At 49.2% G+C, this 12,678-nt stretch overlaps 1 protein-coding gene and 1 pseudogene across 1 annotated transcript in view; both read left to right on the forward strand.

The window, feature by feature from the left end:
* The window catches only part of LOC119445354 (inversin), a 369,285-nt gene that overhangs the window by 235,942 nt on the left and 120,665 nt on the right, over positions 1 to 12,678 (forward strand). The window lies entirely within an intron of this gene.
* On the forward strand, positions 564 to 743 carry LOC119446907 (U2 spliceosomal RNA; annotated as a pseudogene).

Genomic DNA, 12,678 nt, shown 5'->3' on the forward strand with positions numbered 1-12,678 from the left:
CAGAAATACCCCTAAAGGAGCTCATAGAGGATATTACATAAGGGGTGGGGCTAATACAATTAGTTAACATGTAGTGAAATCATAACACTATAGTGTAAACAGTGTGGGTTAATCATTAATCAAAATTTTTAAAAATTTAGTGCCATTCCACTTTGTGAAGGTGGATGACCAGCGAAGCTGTGTATGTGGTGATTGACCGTTGCTCCTGTGAAACGTTCCAAGTTCGCGGGATCGTGGCGACGTGGACGGTTCGCATTTCTTTCCGCCTCGCGGTCCTGGCGGGCAGCACGCTTACGCTTGGCGTCCGCGGCCCGCTCATCGTCGGTGGTCTCCTTCCGTCGCCGCCGCGCCCATTCCCTTTCCTGTTCACGCCGTCGTTCTTGGTAGGCACGCTGTTCTTCTTCCGACCGTACAACACGCGGCCTACCCATTTCACAGTCAGAGCAGAACTGAGGAAAGGAGCCTACGTAGAGCATGGCGTCAGAAGACAGAAGACGCTCAGATTGGTAGGCACTAGTTTGAATATGCGGGGTGGCGTACACGTGTATGGTGCGAACGTAGACATAGCCGACGCGGGTCAAAGTGTAATATCTGTTCTTATGAGCTTAACATATGATACGGGTTGTATTTGGACCCAAGATATTAAAATTGTTTTTGCAAGCTGGCGTTGTGCTTGAAGCCTGCTGCACCTCCGCCGCGGGTGGGCTTGGTATTTCTCCATCTTCGGGATCAGCCCACGTTTCTGGTCTACGGACATTGATCCGCTGGAAACAAGCCATATACAGCTTTGCTGTAAAAAATGTCGCACGACATCCCCCCCCCCCCCTTCGTCCCGAAGCGTTGCGCGCGACGGAAGACGGCGCACTTCCTTCCTGCTTCCCTCACTTGCGTGCGCGAGATTGCACCGCAATCGCCAGCTCACCCGCCGGCTTGCGCGCTTTCACTTGCACATACAGCATACGGCACGCGTCGACGATTTTTTCGCCATTGGAACCTCACGGAATACGGAACCTCACGGCGACGGCGACACCGACGGCAAAAGTGTGCTTGGAGTGTCCATATAATTGCTATCGCAATAAAATGAGGTGGTGTGCATATGGCAGGCGTTACCAAATCTTGACTGGGAGCTTACAACTGTCATTGAAAAGAAAGGTGTACAGTCATTGCACTCTACCGGTGATAACATATGGGGAAGAAACTTAGAGGTTAATATAGAAGCTCGAGAACAAGTTAAGGACCGCGGAAAGAGCGAAAAAATTTCACCAACGATTACCATACTCCCTAATGCGAAATTTTAGCGCAGCTCTATACGTGTTTTCATTTCACCATTTATTGGCTAGCACAGACAATGTGTCTCGTGCGGCACGTTGCAGATGGAGCGAAGCGTTGCAAAACAAGTAACACTCAAGCGAAACGATAGCGACGAGCAGAGTCGGCGAAAATTTCATCTACCGGTCAAGCGCGTTGGCCAGTCGAACGTGCCAGAGTAATAATCGCTGGTGCCCGCATGACTTCCAAAAAGCAGTGCGCAATTCGCGTCGCGCATACAATCAGATTACAAAAAGCTTTCCTGACAATCGCCTACTATCGATAACATTCGAGAAACTTCTCATACATGCAGGCATGTCGTGCGTCCAGGGTTGATGTTTAACCTTTGTTAGACGATGAAAAGGCAGTGACCGAAGAAAGCTAAACAAGTGAACAGACGACGTGCGGTACTCTGGCGCCATCTGGTAGCGATCGTTGGCACTACGCTTTTCTATTTCATCCTTCGCTCTTGTGCTGGTTCGCTCGGTTACGCCGCCGACGCTCGCCGCAGGTAGGGCCATTAAGAGCATGCGCTCACAATACTCGATGCTTCGCCCATAAGGCGAAGCATCGATTGCGATAACAAATTCGTAGACAGCTATATGAAACAGGGATATTAGAGTTATCGGCCGTATGAACTTGGACACATTCGCTTACTAACTAAACTAAAAACATGGTGTCACACACGCACAGGGAAACGTTAACACATCTCGCTCTATGACCGCGGAAACTCGCGGTCAGAACGCTGGAGTGAGGAAGCGCGCCAGCAGCTGCGAGGGAATTGACCTTCCTGCGGTCTGTCGCTTCAACGCCAACTAAACGTGAAAAGTACAGCGCATACGAAACTACCGCCGCTCCGCGTATTTTGTCCACATCGCAGATCGCTTTGCAAATGAGACCCGTGCGGGCGCACTCTTTGGCCACGTCGCAGATCGGTTTCAAAATACGGCGACCGCGCCGTAAGCAGCAGCCGCCGGAGTAGAACGCCCCCTCCCTTCCCATGCCCCCCCCCCCCCCCGAATGTGCCTCGCGCGTGCCTTAAGACGCGGCGCTTCCGCCCCACCCACCCGCGATCGTCGCCTGAAACTCGCAAGCGTTCACTCGCACATACAGCCTACTGAGCGCGGCGACGATGTTATCGTGGTTGGACCTTCTATGGAACACGGCGCCTTTATATGCCACGGCGATGACGACGCCGGCGGAAGAAATGCGCTTGGAGTGTCCATATAATTGCTATCGCAATAAGATGTTAGGCGTAACGTTAACAGACGGGAAGAGCGCAGTGTGGAGCAGAGAGAAAACGGGGATAGCCAATAATCTAGTTCCAATTTAGAGGAAAAAAAATGGAGCTGGGCAGGCCATGTAATGCGTAGGTTAGCTAACAGGTGAACCATAAGAGTTACAGAATGGATACCAAGAGAAGGGAAGCGCAGTCGAGGACGGCAGAAAACTAGGTGGGGTGATGAAACTAGGAAATATGCAGGCGCAAGCAGGAATCAGCTAGCGCGAGACAGGGGTAATTGGAGGTCGCAGGGAGAGGCCTTCGTCCTGCATTGGCTAAATAATAGGCTGATGACACACACACAGTGAAACTGACGGTGGTCTGCTGGACAACCACCGTGTGTCGAGTGAGCTCCTGAACGATACTTTACAATGTCGTGTACATGGTTTAAGTCATGGATCCGGGACCTCAAGGACATTTACCGTTAAATCAACAATGACATTTTATTGCGATAGCAATTATATGGACACGCCAAAGCGGATTTCTGTCGTCGCTGTCGCCGTGAGCTTCCGTATGACGTCAACGGCGATGAAATCGTCGCCGCGTGCCGTATGCTGTATGTGCGAGTGAAAGGGCGCGAGGGACGCGCGCTTTCACGGGGAGCGAACGCACGGTGGAAAGCAAACGCGCGTTCGGCGCCGTGCTCCATGAAGGGCTGCAGAATTAATCATCTCTTTCTTCTTTACAATCACCATATATATAGAGCACCGCGAAAAGCCGTGGGGGACGGGAGGGAGGGAGGAGAGGCGACGTTTAGCTGCGGCACCAAGTGCCTATTATTGCGATAGCAATTATATGGACACTCAAAAGCAGATTTCTGCCGTCGGCGTCGCCGTCGCCGTGAGGTTCCGTATGACGTCAATGGAGATGAAATCGTCGCCGCGCGCCGAACGCTGTATGTGCGAGTGAAAGGGCGCGAGGGGCGCACGCTTTCACGGGGAGTGAACGCACGGCGGAGAACAAACGCGCGTTCTGCGCAGTGCTCCCTTAAGGGCTGCAGAAGTAGGCGTCCCTTTCCTCCTTTGCAATCACCATATATGTAGAGCAAACGCGCCTTCTTCCGACGCGCGAGACGGCAGAAATCTGCTTTGGAGTGTCCATATAATTGCTTATCGCAATAAAACGTTTCGAGGCGACAAGGTGGTAAAAAAAGTTGTCGCAGTTTCACCTAAAAGGCGAAGCATCAATTGCGATAGCAAATTCGTAGAGAGCTATACGGAGTAATGAGAGTAGCTTTATCAGGTGTATAACCTTGGACATGCAGCAGCACCGGCAACACGCAGAACTGTTGTCGACGCCGTCGGCGTTTTGCCCGCGTTCGCACAAAATGCGTACGGCGTTGGTGACTGTTGCCGGAGCCTCTGATATAAATAGGCACTTGATGCCGCAGCTAAACGTCGCCTCCCTTCCCTCCCCCCCCCTCCCCCCCACGGCGTCTTGCCCGCGTCGGAAGAAGGCGCGTTTGCTCTACATATATGGTGATTGTAAAGAAGGAAAGAGACGCCTACTTCTGCAGCCCTTAAGGGAGCACGGCGCAGAACGCGCGTTTGTTCTCCGCCGTGGGTTCACTCCGCGTGAAAGCGCGCGTCCCTCGCGCCCTTTCACTCGCACATACAGCGTTCGGCGCGCGGCGACGATTTCATCTCCACTGACGTCATACGGAACCTCACGGCAACGGCGACGCCGACGGCAGAAATCTGCTTTGGAGTGTCCATTATAATTGCTATCGCAATAAAAGTCAGAGGCATGCGCGGCACACGCAGCACAGTCACAGCGTAAGCTGGTGGAGCGGTTCAAGAGTAGCTCCAATTTGGGTACCACGCACAACAGGGTCTTCGCGGCAGTCTGTTTGCCTCGTTTTGACGAAAACGATCTGAACTGTCCGCCGGGCGTCGAGCTGCGGCTTGTAATGCTCTCTCCGCAGCAGTCTGCTAAGCCCGATCAAGCCTTACAACTACAACTTACATGTCGGACGCACCGCGTTTGCAGGCACCTTAACTAGATGGCGCCACCATACTGGCGGAGGCTCGGCAGCTCGCGAGCGCGTTGATTGCGCGCTTCGCCTGAATCGCATATCGTCGTCTGCGCCTGCGGACGCTGCGTTTGCAGGAATCTTACCTAGATGGCGCCACCATACTGACAGAGGCTCGAGTCGTCTCGCCCTGCGTTTGACTTAGGGTATTTTCCGCGGCCCGATAGCAAGCGCTTGCGTGGCTCAGTGTTAGAGTATCCGGCTCCCACGCAGCGGGCGCGGGCTCGATCCCGGGGAGAATCGGGTACTTTTTTCGCGTTTCCGGCGATAGCGGTTACGCGGCCGCCGGCGGCGGCATTATCGCGACCTGAAACGGCTATTGCAATGAGCCCATAACAGCTTACGCTGTAAAACTTCCGACGGTGCTCGACGAGTGTCCTGTTCTCATCTCGTCGAAAACCGCCGAGCCGCCCCCAGAGGCACCGGCAACAGTCACGAACTCCGCGCACGTTCGGTGCGAACGCCGACGGCGTCGACAACATTTCTGCGCGTTGCTGGTGCTGCTGCATGTTCAAGTTTATACAGCTGATAAAACTGCTATCCTTAATTCGTATAGCTCTCCAATAATTTGCTATCGCAATTGTTACTTCGCCTTTCGGCTGAAACTGCGACAATTTTTATTGCGTGTGAAGCCTACTTCGTTTACTCTCACTGCGAAAACACGCAACAACTTTCGTTGTTCTTGTTTGCAGATGAAAGAAAAAACGTGAGAGTTGGCGAACTACTGGCACGCGGGCAGCAGAGAGCGTTATCTGCAAGAGGGTAATAATGATGATGATGATTTATTGCCATCCCCTTTGTCACGGGGCGGTGAAAAATAGTCCCCTAGTCTGCTTGAGCTAATCAGGTATGCCATTAATTCTAGCATTTCGTATACATCTCCTTAATCTTTTTCTTTTCCTTAAAGCTTCTATATATACCTTGTGTCGCTACTTATGGCTGTAATGGCTCCGGTCCTATGAATCTCTTCATTGCCGAACTTAGACATCGTAACAAGCGCTGATGGACGGGAACACAAAGAAGAGACAAGTAGACTGGACGGGCGCTAGACATCAACTGAAGGTTTAATAACACTAACAGTTGATGTCTAGCGCCCGCCCCGTCTACTTGTCTCTTCTTTGTGTTCCCAAACCCGCGTGTACTCCAGGGACTACAAGCTCAAGCCCTAAGGACGTGTCTCGGTCTTCCGAGGTGTGCGTCTACGGCGGCAACGATTGTCATAGCGCGAGACCACCCAATATCAACGTACTTAGCCACCGACGCCCTCAGGGCGCATATTCGGCACGTTGCCCGACTATCTTCCCACCATCTTGCATCTTTACTTACAGAAAGGTCACACACAACTTTCAGTCGTATAATGGCAGCCAATCATACCTCGTTGCCATCGAACTACATGCCTGCAGCAAGACCATCCTCACCGTTATGGTGCCTGCACAAACCTGACATACGCCTCACCATCCCAGGAATCACGAAGAAAGCTCACATGCCGTCATCTGCCCTGAAACAGGCCACGTTAGGACTTTTACATGAGGTCCACAGTGGCCGCGTACATGTTTATGTCGATGGCTCAGTCACACCTACAAGTTCAGCTGCCGCAGTGGTGATTCCAGCAAGATCCGTCAAGATGCAGCTAAAGACGTCACATGTCTCATCAACGACAGCTGCTGAACTGGTAGCCCTCCGTGCGGCTCTTCATTTCATTCTGGAGGAACCACCCCATCCATGGTCAATCTTCTGTGACTCCAAGGCAGCCCTCCAGAGTTTACTCTCTGTACTGCGCCATGGATCACATGAGCAGCTCGTCGCAGAAATAAGACAAGTACACCATCGCATAGTTGATGAAGGGCACAATATAATATATCAGTGGTTGCCTAGTCACTGTGGCATACATGGCAATGATCGAGCGGACGCAGCGGCCCGATCTGCCCATGACGGTGTCAACTGCGTTGCCATTCCTCTTTCGAGAGCCGACGCAGCGAAAAAACTTTCCGCGCTTGCGCGTGAGCTAACATTGATGCAATGGAATTCCTCCGATTTCACAAGTGCACGCCTTCATGCCCTGGACCCTAATTTACAGCTTCGTATTCCACTCAACCTTCCACGACGGGACTGCACACTTCTAATCCGTCTATGGCTTGGAATAGCATTTTCAAATGCGTACTCCTTTCGTATCGGAATGGCCAATAGCCCACTTTGTGAATCCTGCGGGTGCAACGAAACAATCGCACACCTTCTTTGTGAGTGCCCTCGTTTCAACCCGCAGAGAGCAGCTCTCTCAGCGACGATAGATCAACTGGACAAACGCCCAATAACAGAAAAGAACATCCTTGGAAACTCGCCTACACAAACAACGGCGCGAGCCGCCCTGAAGGCACTGCTGCGTTACTTGAAAGACACCGGACTCAGTGACAAATTGTGACTCTGCATTGTGTTACGTAGGACGGAACGTTCACACTATGCAACACGAGAACGCCTTCGCGGACTTCATGACAGTGCCCACAGAAACAGTTCTGTTTTGTGTGCAGTGTGTGATTTTCTTTTCTTTCCTTCCTTTTTTGTTTATTCTTTATTTTCACTTATTTTTTCTCTCTCTCCTTTCGCATCCCTTTACCCCTCCCCCGGTACAGGGTAGCCAACCGGAGATAACCTCTGGTTAACCTCCCTGTCTTTCCTTTACCTTTTTCTCTCTCTCTCCCTCTTTGTGTTCCCGTCCATCAGCGCTTGTTACGATGCCTAAGTTCAGTTACAACCAACTAGCCCAAATTTCTGGTTTAAATAATCTTCATTGCCCCTGTCTGCCCCTGTGCTCTTTACATATTTGCTTTGAATTCAAAACAGAGCTGCGCTTACGTGTTTGTTTTGTATGCATCTGTGCTTTACTATGGTGGCCCTTCTAGCCACCATAGTACAGCTCCACCGCAATTCGTGTCTCCTGTTGCGCGTGTTGCGCACGATTGCTTTTTCGATGGTCAAAAAAAAAAAAACATGCGCAGATGCTTACAAAACATACGCCAAAGCGCAGCTCTGAAGCATTTATTGAATACCTCACCAAGTGGACACAAAGCTGTAAAATCTATCAGAGATTATGCGAGAGGAAACTTCAGTTCCATAAATACTGAGCTTGAAATTTTTCTGCATGAATTCGTATCATGCTTTCCAGATAGGTCTGTACACGAGAACTGGCTTCTTTACAAATCAAAAGTATTCGAGCTTACTAACCGCTACCGCTTCGCAGAATCAAGGCAAACAATCGCGCACCTTGGTTCACACCATCGCTGAAACGATTGCGCAATAAAAAGCAGCTTCTCTTCAGAAAAGCCAGGTTATCAGCTGCGCCTGCACGCTGGACAGCATATCATGCCACAGAGAGCGAGTATACGCATGCTCTGTCACATGCCAAGCTTAACTTTTTTCAAACAACGCTTCCATCTTTGTTAATATCAAATCCACGAAAATTCTGGCAAGTGGTAAACAGTAATGCAAAACAAACAGTCGAGTTAACCACTGCCAGCGATGTTGCTGTACTCCAGGGATGAGTGTTTCTCTGTACTTAACGCTGTATTCTCGATGTAATTTGTTGATACTGAAGGAATTTCATTTCCTGAAATTACTACACATAATTTCTTTCCTATGGACCCTCTCATTATTGATTTTGATGGAATACGCCACCTAATTCATAACGTAAAGCTTTCTTCACCTGGTGCAGACAGTATAAACCCAAAGTTTCTCAAAAATACTAAAACCTCCTCGTCCATCATACTATCTATGATTTTTTTTGCAGCCCCATGAGCATAGTGTGCTCCCGGACGACTGGAAGATAGGGAAAGTGGTTCCTCTGCACAAAACTGGTAGCAAACATGATCCTGATAATTATAGACCCATTTCATTGACAAGTATACCTTGCAAACTCATGGAGCATGTCATTTATTGTCACCTCGTAGAATTCTTGGAAACAAACTCTTTCTTCACTGCACAGCAACACGGGTTTAGGAAAAAATATTCCTGCGAGACACAACTGTTGTCTTTCACTAACGACTTATTCTCCGCTCTGGATCGTTCCTCTTTCATAGACTGCATCTTCATAGATTTTGCAAAAGCTTTCGATTCGGTATGTCATAAATTGCTACTACCTAAACTACGCGCGCTGAATTTAGGCCTTAAAGTACTTAAATGAATAGAGTGTTTCTTGTTAGGACGCACGCAATTCGTTACAGTTAATGACCATAACTCTGCCCCTTGTCCTGTGACATCCGGAGTACCACAGATGTCAGTACTAGGACCCTTGCTCTTCCTTGTATACATTAATGACCTGCCTAACAAGATTTGTTCGTCTATAAAGCTGTTCGCAGATGATTGTGTTATTTATCGTGAAATATTAACTGTTGCCGACCATCTAACGCTTCAATGGGACCTCAGGAATATGGATGCATGGTGTGAGACCTGGTTATGAAACTGAATACTAATGAATGTAAGGCAATGAGAGTTACGCGACGTACTTCTCACGACACATCATGTACATATTCTCTTAATAGCGTTCCCCTAACTCAGGTTTCCACTTACAAATACCTTGGCATTTATATTTCTGAGAACCTTTCCTGGCAAACTCATCTGAACCATATAACAAGTAATGCTGGCCGTACTCTTGGTTATATAAAACGTAATTTTAGTCTAGCTCCCACCAACTTAAAACTTTTGCTTTTTAAAACATTAGTTAGGCCCAAGCTTGAATATGCATCTTCCATTTGGGATCCCCATGTCAGTTCGCTTAATCTCAGTTTAGAAGCAATTCAGAACCGAGCAGCACGTTTTATTTTATGTAACTACTCACGTACAGCAAGTGTCACTTGAATGAAATACAATCTCGATTTGCCTAAACTGTCACTTCGTCGTAAAATCGCGCGTCTATGTCTATTTCATAAGATCTATCATTGTAATCCTACTTTAAGAGACTCTCTTTTGTCACCACCGTTGTACATTTCTTCCAAAAACGATCATCACTTCAAAGTTGACGTGCCATGTTGCCGCACGAACACGCACTTCAATTCATTCATTCCCACAACAAGCAACGACTGGAACCGCCTTCCCGCTTCCATTGTTTCACTCGTAAATATGCACGAATTCAAACAAGCCCTTGTTAACCACTTTTTGTAACCTCACTACGCCGCTAAAATGTGTGTGTGTGTGTGTGTGTGTGTGTGTGTGTGTGTGTGTGTGTGTGTGTGTGTGTGTGTGTGTGTGTGTGTGTGTGTGTGTGTGTGTGTGTGTGTGTGTGTGTGTGTGTGTGTGTGTGTGTTTACACTACCCACTCCTCTCTGTAATGCCTCGGCCTTGAGAGAAAATAAGTGAAATAAATGAAGTGAAATTTATGTAAAGAGCACAGGGGCAGACTTTCTTATTTTTAAAATTCAGAATTAGCTTGCATGCGCGGTTCTAATCATGACTGAAACCGAAAAATAACAGTTCAGTTCTTTTTACGTTTCTAAAAATTTCTTAGGATCGGGTCATGTCGCGGTAACCAGAACAATACTCCACTCAAACCGAAATGAATCGGTGCTATCGGAACTCTGAACCGGTAACCAGAACAATGATAACCCGATGTTCAAAAAGGCGAATCAAGATAAATCAGTTGTCTAGTGTTGCGCACTAACCGCAAATGAAAACAAGTCGTTCTGCCGGGTTGAGTCCCCGGTACTACTGCGTTTTTCAATGATAAACCTATGCGCAGAGCGAAACATTAAGAATAGTCGATACACCCTTACATTTTAGACGGCCTGTTCAGGTCTCTTGATGTCCGCACAGTATGCCTAGATCTCGTTGACGGCAGCCAAGTCAAAAAGCTTACGCTCATCGTCTGACTTAAGGCAGCTATGGGAGTAGCCGTCTTCATGATGATGTAACCCTTGGAAGTACTTTTGGATCACCTTCTGTCGGTCAGAAGGATCGCTCATCGTTGCATTCCGCGCTTTCACAAGCGAAACAAAACAACGCATGTCGCGAATATGATGCGCGCACCAACTTCTCGCTCACGTTGAATGAGCTGATACGAACTGAGGCGCCGCACACCGACCGCGCCTAGCTTTAACCGCGCCGCCAAACAGAGAGGGTAACAAAAAAAAAAACAGAAAATGGTAATACGTCATCGAGGCGAGCCCACGTCTTCGAGGCGAGGCCCCGCCCGTCCTTGGATTTGTTGTGAAAACAGTCGCACCCCACCAAAGTGTAGGCTGCGATGCTGATCGACGCGATCAAGAACCACCCTTGCTCTACGACAAGAGTGGTACTAAAACGCACTGTCAGCAATACTCGCGATATTATTCAACGTCGTGCCACCGGAGGTGCGGCAACGCCTTGGCGTTACCCAACTTCTGGCGCTTTCGCAAAGCCTGGCGAACCCGAACCCACCACCGCCACTTCCGAGGTGTCCACTTCTTCCGTTATTCATTGTCCATTTATAGTAAACAAATAGGTAAAAGTATAAAAGCCATTTCTTCTTCCACTTCCATGGCAGAAAAAAGTTGGGCGCTCCGTAATTCTCGTCGCACGGGCACGGTATGTTGCAGAAGTTGCGGGGCGCTTTTTCCGTTGCGGGGTGCTTTTCTCATCACGACGATAGATTTTTTTTTACCAGTACTGCTCCAAGAGAGCACGTGTAACCGGCAAACGGAGTACACCTGAGATGGCCTCTTGAAGTACGCCTGAGATTACAACAAAGCAGGCGGCGCCGTATCTCCAGGGGCCCAAGGGGCTGCGGGGGGATATAGCTGGAAGCAGGGTGGTCTGTGTGTTGGGGCCGCCGAGGCCGGAGCGTAGGTCGCGCGTAGGACGCGTAGGCCTCGGCGAGCCCCAACACAAGGACCAACCCGGGTTTTAGCTGTGGTGTTCCCGTTGCCGCTTTGGTGTCCTGGAGGCGCCGCCAAAATACAAAATAATGACACATTATTACAAGTAGTAAATAAAAGCGTCCAAGCACCAACCTGTGATTCAGCGCTACCGTACCCGTGTGAGGAGAATTAAGGAACGCCAACGAGGAATTTACCGAAGGTCGTACATGCGCGAAATTATCGATTTTGATGAGGGATGGGTCAATGAGGCCGACAGCCCTACAAAATATGTGGAACAGGCACAAGGGATGTAATAACCAACCTGCAGCGTTTGAAATTGCTTATCTTCACCACAAGGCTAAGAGTGCTGGGCATTGCATCAAGTTCCAATGGATACCTGGCCATGCTGGTATTTCGGGGAATGAAAAAGCTGATGGAGCTGCCAGAACTGGACTCCAATACCGCAATTCCAGAAGAACATTTTTTACCAAAGCCGACGCTTCAAACATAGCAAAAAAATATTTATATATGCCTAACAAGAAAAAGACCGCCTCTGGAATCTGCCCCTTCACCAAGATAACTTTCTGCGTTATATTGACCCAGAAATGGGATAGAAAATTCTACGACCACCTCCTCGACACTTGGAGACATTGTACCATCGTCTTCGACTGAACGTGGCATACACGAACAATTATCTGTACCGCATAGGGCGTACCACTAAACCCTACTGGGATAGCTGTGGAAACTTAGAGATAATGGAGCACATACTGCCACCCAGCTAGTGCAGCTAGAATAGTTGACCAGCAATCGATAGGCAAAAAAAAAAAAAAAACACGTCAGCCTTTCAATGGCTGGACCTCGGAGAGCGCGCGCGCAACCACGAACTTCGTCGTTCTCGCCTCAAGGGGCCAGTGTCACCACGTGCCAACTTATTTCGCGTCATTGCTCCCCTCTCAAAAGCGACCGACCCGGTCGCTTCAAGGACAGCGGGCGAGCACTATGGGCAAGAGGGCCAACATGAAAAGAAAAAAAAAACATACAGGAATGTACTAAATGCTGAAGCGGTTTGTGAGGGTTGCTCATCCCTCGCGTGCATGGTACGGCTTCATCCGTACTCCGTGGACGACTTCAGCACGGGGACGGCGTCGGTTCGAACCAGGATCAGAACTGTGAGGCACCACCTCGTAGTTCACATCACTGAGGCGGCGTACAACTTCGTAGGGGCCGAAAAAGCA

This window comes from Dermacentor silvarum, chromosome 3 (assembly GCF_013339745.2).
Source record: "Dermacentor silvarum isolate Dsil-2018 chromosome 3, BIME_Dsil_1.4, whole genome shotgun sequence".
Classification (NCBI taxonomy): Eukaryota; Metazoa; Arthropoda; class Arachnida; order Ixodida; family Ixodidae; genus Dermacentor; species Dermacentor silvarum.